The sequence below is a fragment of the Hylobates moloch genome, unplaced genomic scaffold, assembly GCF_009828535.3.
Source record: "Hylobates moloch isolate HMO894 unplaced genomic scaffold, HMol_V3 SCAFFOLD_13, whole genome shotgun sequence".
Classification (NCBI taxonomy): domain Eukaryota; kingdom Metazoa; phylum Chordata; class Mammalia; order Primates; family Hylobatidae; genus Hylobates; species Hylobates moloch.
Window position 1 is genome coordinate 87,294,003 of NW_026652288.1, and position 12,995 is coordinate 87,306,997.

A 12,995-nucleotide genomic window follows, 5' to 3' on the forward strand; every position below is an offset into this window, starting at 1 on the left:
GGACAAAAAATCCAACATGTTTGGCCTTCATAGTATCTTCTAACAATCTTTAACGTAGTGATAATGTGTAATTCATGGTATCTTCTAACAATTTTTAAAATTAGTGCTAATGCAAATTGGGGTCTAGACAACAAATCCAACATGCAGACCTGTTTTCTTTGGCCAAAAAATTTTAAAGTTAGTGCTAATGTTCAATTTAGAAGTTACCATATAAACCCAGCTTTTCAGCTTCTCTTGAAAAATTGGAGATGTGGCACTCTGGGTGTGCATCTCCCGATGAAAACAGCTGGAAAGATCTGAGTAGTAGGTGCCCCATTAGATGAGGCAAGTGCTTGCTAGATTGATAGCCTTGCCTTCCTATGCATGGAACCTGCCTGACCTAGGTAAGCATTTGAGTTTACAGCCCCTATAGCAAATGTGCAATAGTTCAATTAGCAAGTAGCTACTGAACATCCTTTATCCATGTGCAGATTCTATTATAGCACTTCCCAGTCAAAAGCTTTTCATAGCTCTCTGCTTGCCAACATTATGAGATGCAAACTCTTCAGGTTGGAATAAAATCTCCCAACCTTTGCGTCATTCACTAATGCTGAGTTCTCTTCCCACACGCCCATGGATACTCACACTTCCTATCTTCCGACTGCACAAGTTGTGTTTGTCTTCATTTGTTCCCGGAATCCCCCCTTCTGAGTAGATGCTGCTGACTGTCCTCGTTCCACCCTTCTTTCACATAGTTAGCTGTGGAAGTCTTACTCATCTGCAAGGACTAGGTCAAGCCTGATTCATCAAAGACCACTCTTCTCAACTTCTTTGTGAAGAAGGGCCAATTTCCTTTTCTCTCTTCCTTCCTTTTCTCTTTTCTTTTGAAAATTTCCAATCTGTTCACAGACATACAAAGCACAAAGCACAAGTTGTAATTTTTTATCATGACGTTCAGCAGGCGGAATTTCTACTCTGTCAATTGCTATAAGAGTTTCTAAATAAATACTCTCAATTTCTGAACTTATTTCATATGGAGTAATAATGAGAGCTGGCTCTTGGACCACATTTTGAGTATCTTTTGTCAGATACTCTCAGGTGAATTAATCTCCCTGTTACCTGCGTTCACACAGAACTGTCTATACTTTTACCATGTTAAATTGTATTAGAGCTGTTTAGGTTGCTCTGCCTGTTCCATTTTAAACTTTAGGAGGACAAGAGCTTTATCGAGTCTGTCTCCCTCATCTTGGCCCCTCTGGGCCTATTTGCCAATGAAAGGGGTTTAGTCAATGTTGGATTTTCAGTACCGTTCCCAGGAGGTGTCAGGAGTGGGAGGATTCAGAATCATTTTGCCATAGTGGAAGCCTTCAAGGAGTTTATAATAATGTTAAATAGAAGATTAATATTAAAAGAGAAATTTTAGCAGATTAAACCTTTAAAGAGTTTATTTGAGCAGACAGCAATTCATGAATTGGACAGCTCTAGACTGGAAGTGGTTCAGGGCTTCAGCAGAGGTGGCTGATGGAAAAGCTTTTACAGGGTGAATGAGAAAGCAGAGCAAAGAAGTTAGTTGATTGGTTGAAGTTTGGAAAATTGCCTTATTTGGACTATCTTGGTGGGAAGTTCAAGACAATATAATCAATGCCCAGTTGGCTATGTGATTGGTTGAGCTTAAGTTTCATTTCTTTTAAATTAGCCACTTGCATGAAATGAGGCTGAGCTAGGTTTTAGTTTCCTTAGGTAGGAACCCAGGGTTCCTGTCTAATGGCTTCTCATTTTATTATTTCAACGTTAACTTGCATAAAGATATAGCAGATAGTACACAATAAATAATTGCTGAAGTTTGTGATACATCTTATGAAAATGTAGGTAGAAAATAAGGTGCCCAATAAATGCTGGGCCAGGCTTAGATTTCAGTCTGTAACTTGAGAGAGACCTTCCCATTGAAGATGGCAGCCCTAAGTGGTTGTTTATACGGACAATGTACTCTGTGCTTTAGTTTGCTCCTCTTTCAATTGAGGGGTTCAATTAAGGGATCCCCTTAATTTCCATGGCCATATGATTCAGAAGTGTCAACAGTGGAATAATCTACTATGTATATAGTTTGTAGAAAATAGATAGAACGCACATATTTTTTCATCTTTTTTTTCCCAACCTGCCATTAGGTGAAAATCTAACTTGGACATACTTCTTTATAACAAAATCTCTATAGATACAAATGACAATTTAGATCCAGTTTATCACTTACTCATGTTAACTAATGTTCACTCCAGTCAGCTATATTGAAAATATTAAAATACTTACACAAATTTCTGGGAGTTTGTGATAATGGGATTTGACTGGTTCTTCCTTTGGTATTTTCTGTGATGTTTCTCCTTCATTTTATTGCCAAAGTCAGAGGGATTGTTATAGTATAGGCCTGAAGCCTGCTTTCAGGATCTGTATAGAACCAACCAACCAAGAGAGTCTTTTATTTTGTCCCTCAGTTGACCTCCTTCCAGATATGCTGAGTCCATTTCCCTGAAATGACTGAGCGGGGAGAGGTAACTGCAGCTGTGTTTGGATACCTTCTTTCTCTCCCTTGGCTCCAGCCCAGGAAAACGGGCACACTCTTTCACAGTCACACAAACCACTTCGTTATCATATTTTTGAGGATGTTGGCCAGGGGAAAGGGCAGACCAGTCAGTAGGCTGGAAAGTTAGAAATGTGTGTGTTTATTTTTCCCTCCCCTCTCCACTGTGCTATTGGAACTGGTATAGAAAGGGAATAGTCATCCACAGTTGCCCCTTTTCAGGAGGGTGAAGTTTAGAGGAAGAAATGTTTGCATAGACATTTGATAATCATACTAAAAAGACCATTAGAAGCTCATTGATTAAACAGTTACTGCAAATTTCAACTACAACTTAGAACTGTTTTTTTTTTTTTTTTTTTTTTTTTTTTAAACAAGGTCTCTCTCTGTTTCCTAAACTGAGTGCAGTGGCATGATCATGGCTCATTGCAGCCTCAACCTCCTGGCCTCTTGGGCTCAAGCAATCCTCCCACCTCAACTTCCCGAGTAGCTGGAACCACAAGCATGTGCCACCTTGCCTGGCTAATTTTTTAATTTTTTGTAGAGATGGGGGCCTCCCTATGTTGCCCAGGCTGGTCTTGAACTCCTGGGCTCAAATGATCCTCCTGCCTTGGTCTCCCAAAATGTTGGGATTTATAGGCATGAGCCACTGCACCTCACTTAGATACTTAGGTACTTTTAAAAGAGGAGCCCAGATGGGCATATGTATTAAGGGCTTGTCGTTTATGATTGGCACTAGAGCTGTATCACATAGTGTGAAAGAAAATTAAATTAATTCTCTCCCTGTAAATGTGCTTTGTAAAATTTTAATGTGCTATGTAAATAAGTTGGTATTGTTTTCAATGCATAAAGCTGTAGCTTAGACTCAATGAATGTTTATGTTTAACTTAATGAAGTGAGATTGTAGCTCATTTTATGAAAGAGGCTAACACATCTTTGGATGTATAAATTCTGATATATCTATTGAACAAGGAATATGTTTTATTCAATGATCCTATATTGGTGACCTACTATGTGATAATTACTTGAATAATGATAGTGAATATTTTTATGATACTATGGTTTACATGCTGTTCTTACGTGGCATTAATCTATGTTACCTCTATGAATACTATCGGTTATCACCTCCTGCAGATGAGGAAACAAAGGCACGGGTGTCTTTGACTTGGTTTTAGCGATGGAATTATAGGTTTCAAAAAATAGCATGGGAGTGCAGAGGGAAATCTAGGAGGCAGGATCTGAGTTGTGAACATTAGGAAGTTGCTAGACAAATGCTGTGGTTTGAATGTGTCCCCCAAAACTCATGTGTTGGAAATGTAATCTCAATGCAACAGTCTTGGAAGGTGGGGCCTCACTGGAGGTAATTAGGTCATGAGGGCTCTATCCTCATGAATGGCTTAATGTTGTTATTGCAGGAGTGGGTTAGTTTTTGTGAGAGTGGGTTTGTTGTAAAAGCAAGTTCTGCTGCATCACTCTCTTGCCCTTTCTCCCTCTCTCTCACATGCACTCTGTGAGAAATACATTTCTTTTCTTTTTGTTTTATCTTTTTTTTTTTTTTTTTTTGAGATGGATCCTTGCTCTGTCACCCAAGCTGGAGTGCAGTGGCCCGATCTCGGCTCACTGCAACTTCTACCTCCCGGATTCAAACAATTCTCCTGCCTCAGTCTCCCAAGTAGCTGGGATTATAGGCGCCGCAACCATGCCCGGCTAATTTTTCTATTTTTAGTAGAGACAGGGTTTCACCATGTTGGCCAGGCCGGTCTCAAACTCCTGACCTCAGGTGATCCGCCCGCCTTGGCCTCCCAAAGTGCTGGGATTACAGGCGTGAGGCTCCGTGCTGGGCCTAATTTCTTTACTTTATAAATTATCCAGTTTGTGGTATTCTGTTATAGCAACACAAAATGGACAAAGATAACAAAGGAGGTAGGAAAGTACATTGAAATGATTCCACAGTCACAAACATTTCTAAGTGCTTTTCCAATGTATATGTTTTAAAATTACTTTCAAAATATGTGGCACATTTTTCAGTATCCTCAATTGTGGCAAATCTTTGGATGTGAAAGTATATTTGAATGTTGGACAAAGTGAAATATCATTCATGTTCAAGTTTCGTAAATGAAACCAGTTATTTTTTCAATATTGGCAAACGGCTTAAAAAATAATACTAATATTTTGCATGTGATTCATATATAAATAGGTTCTAAGGCTAATACCAAAAAAGTTTGAAGAATATTTTCAGCTTATCTTACAACTAGAAGCCCAAATAATAGGAATATGAATCTACATATGCAAATGAAAACCAGCTTCATTTTTAAAAATATAATGTGGGCATTAGATATACTTGTGTGCTGTGCTTCCAAGGATCTGTGTGTACAGCTCTATTATCATACCCTGCATTAGAGGTGGGTGTGAGTTCCACCTCCAGGCTGTGAGATGCCTGTAGGGAGCCGTCCTGAGTCCTCCGAATTGACACAGTGTCTTTGGGGTAGGAATTTCCCAGTGAATGCTTATTTAAATGAATTCAGTAAGTGCGTTTTGATTTTTCCATAGATTGACACAGTGGAACAGTGGCTAAGAGATGATTGTTTATTATAAGCACCCTTCATAGGCAAAGTGGGAATGTGCTTATTGATGAGGTCAAATAATTCAGACTCCTGTTCCCACGTTGGTCTTGATTAGTGGATGGCTCCACTAAAACACTAGGTTTCATGGGTGTCACTTGTTTTCTGGTAGTTAATTTAAGGAGATGGTGCACTAAGACAACTTAGAGGGTGAAAGAGTGACTCTACAGACTCAGGCTAAGACCACGCTACACCAGTTACGGTCAAGAGATCTTTATTGGAGGTGTCAGGTAGGGAGCCGAAGAGGAAGCAGAGAGAGAGGGCTTCAGGGCTTCGGCTTTTACACTCTGAGACGTTGCGTGGAGATCAATGGTTGGCTGGGGGACTGGGCTCAGACCAAGGCGGGAAGGCGTCTCTTTCTGATTGGTTTTTCTTTGGCGGGTCTGTATCGATCGAGGAGGAAGAAGAACCCGGAACCAGCGCCATTAAGGTACCCCTGTTACCTAACAGAGGGAAAAAATAAATTGCAGCATAAAAAGCAAACTGTGATTGTATAGAACTGTGAGATGATATTCAACTTCATTTTATTTATTTATTTATTTATTTATTTATTTATTTATTTATTTATTTATTTTGCGACAGAGCGTCGCTCTATTGCCCAGGCTGGAGTGCAGTGGCACGATCTCATTGCAACCTCTGCCTCCCAGGTTCAAGCGATTCTCCTGCCTCATCCTCCCGAGTAGCTGGGATTTCAGGCATGTGCCACCACTCCTGGCTAATTTTTGTATTTTTAATAGAGATGGGGTTTCACCATGTTGGCCAGGCTGCTCTTGAACTGACTTCAAGTGATCTGCCCACCTTGGCCTCCCAAAGTGCTGGGATTACAGGCATGAGCCACCGCACCTGGCCTCCACTTGATTTTAATGTGTGGGTGAGAAATATGTGTTCTCATGTACTCAGTTTTGGTTTAAGTGTATAAATGGACTTACACGTGACGCAGGTTGGAAAGGAGCAGATAGAGCACTTTAGGCAACAAGGCACTAGATGAAGCACCATGGTACACTAAGACCTTTCTCCACTTTGTCCACATCCCACCTCCCTTTCATGATGCAGCTCTCATTCTGCCTCCTTCCTGAAATCTCTCCTGACCTCTTCATTCTAATTAACATGCCTTTCTCGGGACATCCAGAGCATCTCATCTTGCCTTTCCTAAGGTACTTTTGCCTAAAGCGTTCCATCTGGTTTAATACCTATCTGTATATATCTTCTCCTCCTCATCATCACTATATATTATGCCCTACAAGGGCAGAGTCTGTGTATCTACATCTTTCTTTACATGGTGTCTGGCACAGCACCTTCTTCAGAGTGGGTTTTCAATACGTGATTATTGAAAAGTAAATGAGCAAGATGGCCATGACAAAGCAAAGGAGTAATAAACAACTTCTTCCTAAGAGATGAAAGATGTACAATGTTTTGCTTTGTGAATACACAGTCATGCAGGTCTAGAGAGAAATGCAATGTACGTTTATTTTTGTTGTGTTTGTTCTTAGTCAAGGTGTCTAATCTACTATGCTGTTTTCTTATGCACAGATGGAAACTTATCATGCATAGGAGACTCTGAAGGAAATAATTTTTGTTTAAACTTTGCCTTAGAAACTTCAAGGGAATTCAGAACAGGATTTCTTTAATGATCTGGCTGTATTATATTACCAATTGCCAAGCTGAAAAATGCTTGGCAGAACTTTTGGCTTCTGAGGTTTTGGATGTCTTCCAGGTAATCTGCCTCAGAATTTTGAAATACAAATAAATGAGTTCCAGTTCAAATTTTAAAAAATCTGAGCTGCTAGGCCTTTGTTTACCTTCCATGTGAACATTTTGGTACAGATATACCAACCAAGCAGAAAGAAGATAATCAGTCGACATTTCTGAGGTTATTAGTGGCCTTGGTTTAGAAGAACAAAATGAGAGTAAATGGTTTAAAACTTCATCATATTTCTTCCTAGTAACTGGCTTCTGGTGTTGGCATTTATTTTCCAGGATGTTTTCTCCCAGTTTTTATTTGGGAGAGGAGGACGAGGGTGTTCTTTGCTGCTTTGTTTCTCCCAGAGGGAAGATTCTGAATGTTCCTTTGTTAAACGTTACACACTTAGCTTTTGTTTTACTTTCTTGTCTGGTAGCCAAGTATTTTTCAAGTCACTCAACATTCTACTGAGGCATGCTAGTCCACTGAATATGATTATAAAGGAAAGCTTAACATGACCTAAAAAGAGAGAGGACGGAGAGATTTGGCTGTTGTGAGCACCACAGCTAATGAAGACACAGGATAATTTGCATGAGCGATATCCCTTCAGTTATTTCTGTAAATCTCAGAGCCAGTTCCTGTCAAGTTGTGAGGAAACAAACATTTTTTATTAAGGAATAAAAAGATAGGCCAGGCCCAGTGGCTCACACCTGTAATCCCAGCACTTTGAGAGGGCGAGGCAGGCAGATAGCGAGGTCAGGAGTTTGAGACCAGCCTGGCTAACATGGTGAAACCCCGTCTCTACTAAAAATACAAAAATTAGCCGGGCATGGTGGTGGGTGCCTGTAATCCCAGTTACTTGGGAGGCTGAGGCAGGAGAATCACTTGAACCCGGGAGGCAGAGGTTGCAGTGAGCGGAGATCGCGCCATTGCACTCCAGCCTGGGCAACAGAGTAAGACTCTGTCTGAAAAGGAAAAAAAAAAGAGAATAAAAAGAGAAAGAAGGAAAGCCCCTACTTCCAGCCCCTAAACACACATCTGCACATTCCATGCACATATGTATGTGTGTACATGCTCCGAAGTGAAGTGGTCTTTGTAGGATTTCGTAGCTACAACACCATTGTTTATGTTCTGGGAGGCTAGGGTAAGCCAGTAAATATTCTGAAAGGGAAAGACATGGTGGGGAGGATATAACGGCTCTTCATTTTAAGAAATCCCTCTTATCAAGCCTACTATTAACTTGTTTCTTTGGCAACTACTATGCATTTGCTATGGAAATACATCCCCAGAATAAAATTTCCATGGAAGGAAAATAATAGCATCAAATTTTTCCTCCAGAATTTCTGATAAAATGAAATTTATTTGTTCTTAACTTTGGATTGGTGGAAGAAGACCAATACCTTTCACAATGCAATTCGAAGAAATGAGATGAAAACAATCTTTCTCACTTTACAATTTTGGATATGTTTTATTTAAAAACTTTTCGTTTCGGTGGGAGGTTTTTATAGGAAACTATCATTAGTATTTCATATGACCATTGTCATTTGAAGATGACACTGAACTTGTCTTCCCACTTGTAAGCTCTCCTTACAGACCAGCATGAAACAAGCAGCTTAGCCCATCAGCTAATGCCCAACCTGAGACTGGGCTGGCAGGACAGGTGGACAAGCCACCTGAAGCCTAGAAAAGACCTGACCTCTCTACTCTGATAGGTTCTGAGACAGCCACTTAGCTCTAGTTTCACCAGCATTCTTTTTGATATCTTGGAATAGAATAGGCCCTGAGAAAACTGTGAAACAAACAAAAACAATTTTTTTCCAGGAACATTTTATTCTGCCTCCTGCCTTCTTCCCTTCACCAGGTTCCTAGTTTCTTTACCTGTTCCTGGCCCTGCAAAGCCCTCATGTGTCACTGTTCTGGGTGAGAATCTTCTCTCTAAAGCATTTGAGACCCTTGCTCTTCCCTTTACCACCCCATCCCCAGACCCTAATTCCTTCCCTAGTGCAGACTTAGCATTAGATGGTGACGGTATGAAAATAGGAGTAACTAACATTTGTCACATTCTTTCTTTGTTTATGCCCTTTGCTAAGCCTGGTAGCTGACCTGTCTCATTTAATTACTACAACCATCTTATAAGCTACATAGAATTTTTAATTCCGGTTTTATTTCTGAGACACAGAGGCACAGAAGCAAGAGTCACTCAGTTACTACACGGGAAATGTGGATTTTAATCTAGGCCCTAATCTGGGTTTAGTAGCATTATAGTTGAAAAGTATATAGTGGCAAGTGTGAGACAACCTGAGCATTTAAAAATGACTATGAATGTATAAAACTCCACAAGTACATAATTAAACTCAGAAAAGAGAATGTCTTCCAAAACAAAACTCATTTGCCATCACTGGAGGTGATTATTACATGAATTGGTTATTCTGAAAATTGAGAATTAAAAATAATTAAAGATTTAATGTCTTTCTAGAAGGCCCTGAATTTCAGCATAACTAAATAGTTCCACTTGATGAAGGAAAACTTTTCTTTATTGAAGGATGTCAGCTGTGAATGTAGATGCAATAATATGGTCAGAAAGTCACCATTTTGCAGCCCTCGATAGGATGGAAATTCAAATAAGAACCTTTGACAGATGCTGAAACCACTAAAAGAAAGGTTGACAGGGACCATCGTGACAGACTTCCTCAGATGATTGCCAATTGAGTGTTGGGGCGGGGGCATAACTCTGCAGCAGAGGCATCTGTCCATCATCACCTGATGCTGTGATGCTCTTGACACTGCTGTTGATGCTATGGCCAGTTACTGTGAAGATCCAAATGTGGTATAATATAAAGTTGCAATATCATCTGTGAAGCATTCTTGCTAAAACTGAATCTACTAAGCCTTTAGTTAAAATTTCCACTTCATAAGAAACACAGAAGCTAGAGGAAAAACTTAACCAGCACCACAAGGAAATAAACAAATCCAGAAGGCAGATCATTCTATAGACTGATCTTGATTCCTCAGCAATTAATGTCATGGTACAAAAAGGGAGTAGGAAGGAGGTGTTTTAGAATTATATAATTAGCAAATGTTATTCATGATTTTTCGTAGGATACTAGTTTGAACAAACCAACTGTAAAAAAGATACTTTTGGAACAATTACAGGATTTTGAATATGGTATTAGGGAATTGCTAATATATTTTATCAGGTGTGATAATGCTATTGTGATTATGTAAAAAAAAGTCCATCTTTAGAGATGCACGCTGAAGTATTAAGGAGTAAAATACTATGATATGTTAACTTATTTTAAAGTATTTCAACAAAAACTGAAGCAAATATAGCAAAATGTCAATAGTTGTTAAATCTAGGTGATGACATGGAAGTAGGAATTTTTGAAAATTTCACAATTAAAACATATAAAAATGAAAAAAAAAAAAAAAGAGTGGATTGGTCTCAATACAGAGAGCTCTGGATTGCAGTCCCAGCTCTAACCACTTACTTTTTGTAGGGTTTGGGCAAGTCGCTTCACTCTCAGTAACTTCATCTGCAAAACGGTGGCAATAGCAGTGTTTGCTTCCTAGAATTGTTGTGGGAAAAAATGAGTTAACACAAGTAAGGAGCTCAGAACAATGATTGGCATGTAGTAAGCTTTCAACAAATGTTTGCTATAATTGTTTCATGTAGGAGGAGTCAGATGGAATTAGGTTTAAATCCTGGCTCTGTCTTTTATTAGCTATGCTGCCTTGGGTTGTTTGCTTAACCTCACTAAAACTCAGTTTTCAGTGGAAGTAATAATACTGCTAGGGTTGTGGTGGGATTAATAACCTAGCATATATAAAGTCACTAGCATATAGTAACCACTTAATAGATAGTGGCTTTGACTATCAGTGCTGTCAGATAGCTATAATTTTTTGAGGCCTTCAATGCCCTACACCAATGCACAGCTAAAACTGGAATGTCCTGGCACTGTAGTTGTGCAGGAGAACGCTGATAGATCTGCAAAGGGAGTGTGGGGAAGCCTCTTTGGTCTCCACTCATATCAAGACAAACATCATGCCATATGGGTGGCTCCTCACTCTGTGTGTTTGGCAGAGGCCTTGCTTTAAGGATGGTTGGATACAGCACATAGGGCAGTTACAGGAGAAGATCTGGGCTTTTTCAGGGTACAGAATGTGGATAAGACTCAGAAGAAAGGAAAAGAGATGGGGAACTAGGGAGTCTGGCTCATGTTTGTTTCCACCTTAACTTCTCTTCGAAGTTTGAAATAGTCCATGAAAGTGAAAGCACTTTTCATCACAGTCATCAACTGCTATATGCATTTGCAGCCTGCAAATAGATTAATTTCACTAGATGTTCTGTGAGGCTTTAGCCAGCACTACTGTTTCTCAACACATAGCCTTACCTGGAACATGTAGCGTTGCCATGTGCCCAGGAGATAATTTAGGGACTAATAGGCCTTGCAAGGGAATGCGGCCACAGAAGATAGCTTTTTTTTTTTTTTTTTTTTGAGATGGAGTCTCGCTCTGTCGCCAGGCTGGAGTGCAATGGTGCCATCTCAGCTCACTGCAAGCTCCGTCTCCTGGGTTCACGCCATTCTCCTGCCTCAGCCTCCCGAGTAGCTGGGACTACAGGCGCCCACCACCGTGCCCGACTAATTTTTTTTTTGTATTTTTGGTAGAGACAGGGTTTCACCTTGTTAGCCAGGGTGGTCTCGATCTCCTGACCTCGTGATCTGCCCGCCTCGGACTCCCAAAGTGCTGGGATTACAGGCGTGAGCCACCGCGCCCGGCCAGAAGATAATATTTCTAATTCTTGACTCTAGCGATTATATAGATTTTTAATGGCATCAATGGGGCAATGTGAAAATCTATTATTTTCTTTTTCTTTTTTTAACAGTGTAAAGAGGTGTTTTCATTTTAACTGTGTGTATGTAACATTAGGCAAAATTATTTAAAGTCAATAGATTTTTATTCAAGGAATTCCATATTGTAATTTCTTCCACTGTCCATCGAGGTCACTTTAGATCCTCTAAAGAGCTGGAGTCAAAATTATCTTCAAAAGATTTATCTTCAAGTTAGCTCTTTTTAAAGAAACTGATGCTTATTTTAATGCAGTTGTCCTGTCAGGCCATAATTCTTTGATTTTGGCATCTGTCATCTCCTTTTAATATGGCTATACTGATGAAGATTTCAAAATTTACCTTTGGAAAAATCAAGAATCTTTGAGATCTAATTTCTTCAACCAATTTACTTTAGGGTCATTTTTAGTGTAGGTGGATCTGCCTAGTTCTCAATTTGACACCCTCTCTAAACCTGAGTGAGTTCAAATCATATTCATTCCTAAGTGATCACACTCAAGAATAGTGCAGAGTGTGGAATATGCCAATACATAAGGTAAAAAAGTACATTATCAGGTCTTTCCTATATTTAGTAACTGTCTTTTTCATACTTATAGCAACTCTCTTGTAGTTCCCACAGATCTAACAAGAGTCCCGTGAGTAAAGTAAAACCACAGAGTTAACTCTATGAGGCGTTTCCAATGACGTGCAGCCTACAGAAAAGTCCCATCGGGAAAGACCTCAACAAATGTATCATTTCCTTTTGCACTCTGAGCCTCCCTATTTTTCATCTTCTGTCTTAACAGCTATCTTTTTGTTTCTACTTTAGACACTAAGGGACTTCTGGTCTACCTCTTTTCTCATTATTAAGTTCCGCTTATAGGAAAATGTGTACGCCTAGGCATTTACATAAAATCAAAAGCCTGAACACAGATCAAAGGATATGCATGAGTAATGGAGAGTAAACAGTTAAGAACAAACAAATTTGAAAGAACTAATCTAACAGGTCTTTATGGCTCTTGAGATGAATGTATGCCCAAGTTCACCAACATTGTTTTTTTGTCTCCCTGGGCACAGGGCGACACTACGTGTTCCAGGTAAGGCTATGCAGTGGCATTCTGGCCAATTGGCTGGGAGCTGGAGCAACACGTGCCACTTGCAGAAATGACCTACATACGCTTCCTTTATGTGGTCATCACGTTCTCTTTTCTGCCTTTCTTTCTCATTAGCTACCTTAAAAGAAATAACTTTAAGGGCCAATATGAGGGTGGAGCCACAAGATTGAAGGTGCCTGGGTTCATGAATGAATGTGGAACAGA

The 12,995-nt window shown here is 39.7% G+C and overlaps 1 non-coding gene across 1 annotated transcript; it reads right to left on the reverse strand.

Moving 5' to 3' along the window:
• Positions 1-12,294: 12,294 nt before the first annotated feature.
• On the reverse strand, positions 12,295-12,422 carry LOC116481342 (small nucleolar RNA SNORA18). The gene has a single exon (XR_004251508.1). It is a non-coding gene; the product is annotated as a small nucleolar RNA SNORA18 (small nucleolar RNA).
• Between the last annotated feature and the right edge of the window lie 573 nt (positions 12,423-12,995).